Source organism: Taudactylus pleione, unplaced genomic scaffold (genome assembly GCF_031769625.1).
Source record: "Taudactylus pleione unplaced genomic scaffold, aTauple2 ptg001862l, whole genome shotgun sequence".
Lineage (NCBI taxonomy): Eukaryota > Metazoa > Chordata > Amphibia > Anura > Myobatrachidae > Taudactylus > Taudactylus pleione.
Window position 1 is genome coordinate 520946 of NW_028286259.1, and position 1357 is coordinate 522302.

Sequence of the window (1357 nt, forward strand, 5' to 3'; positions counted from 1 at the left end):
TGTGAGCGGGGAGTGGGAGCAGGGTTAGGGGTAGTGTAGTGTGTGAGGGGAGTGGGAGCAGATTTAGGGGTAGTGTAGTGTGTGCAGGGAGCGGCAGCAGGGTTAGAGGTAGTGTAGTGCGTGTGGGGAGTGGGAGCCGGGTTAGGGGTAGTGTAGTGTGTGCATGGAGTGGGAGCCGGGTTAGGGGTAGTGTAGTGTGTGAGGGGAGTGGGAGCAGGTTTAGGGGTAGTGTATTGTGTGCTGGGGATTGGGAGCACGGTTAGGGGTAGTGTAGAGTGTGCGGGGATTGGGAGCATGGTTAGGGGTAGTGTAGTTTGTGCAAGGAGTGGGAGCAGGGTTAGGGGTAGTGTATTGTGTGCTGGGAGCAGCAGCATGGTTAGGAGTAGTGTAGTGTGTGCGGTCAGTGGGAGCAGGGTTAGGGGTAGTGTAGTGTGTGCGGGGAGTGGGAGCAGGGTTAGGGGTAGTGTAGTGTGTGAGGGGAGTGGGAGCAGGTTTAGGGGTAGTGTATTGTGTGCAGGGGATTGGGAGCATTGTTAGGGGTAGTGTAGAGTGTGCGGGGATTGGGAGCATGGTTAGGAGTAGTGTAGTTTGTGCAAGGAGTGGGAGCAGGGTTAGGGGTAGTGTATTGTGTGCTGGGAGCAGCAGCATGGTTAGGAGTAGTGTAGTGTGTGCGGGGAGCGGGAGCAGGGTTAGGGGTAGTGTAGTGTGTGAGGGGAGTGGGACCAGGGTTAAGGATAGTGTAGTGTGTGCGGGGGATTGGGAGCAGGGTTAGGGGATGTGTATTGTGTTCGGGGAGTGGGAGCAGGGCTAGGGGTAGTGTATTGTGTGTGGGGGATTGGGAGCATGGTTAGGGGTAGTGTAGCTTCTGCGGGGAGTGGGACCAGGGTTAGGGGTAGTGTATTGTGTGCTGGGAGTAGGAGCAGGGTTAGGGGTAGTGTAGTGTGTGTGGGGAGTGGTAGTTGGGGTAGGGGTAGTGTAGTGTGTGCGGGGAGCGGGAGCATGGTTGGGGGATGTGTAGTGTGTGCGGGGAGTGGGAGCAGGGTTAGGGGTAGTGTAGTGTGTGCGGGGAGCGACAGCAGGGTTAGGGGTAGTGTAGTGTGTGTGGGGAGAGGGAGCAGGGTTAGGGGTAGTGTAGTGTGTGCAGGGAGCGGCAGCAGGGTTAGGGGTAGTGTAGTGCGTGTGGGGAGTGGGAGCAGGGTTAGGGGTAGTGTAGGGTGTGCGGGGAGTGGGAGTAGGGTTATGGGTATTGTAGTGTGTGTGGGGAGTGGCAGCAAGGTTGTCGGTAGTCTAGTTTGTGCGGGGAGTGGGAGCAGGGTTAGGGGTAGTGCAGTATGTGCGGGGAGTGGGAGCAGGGTTA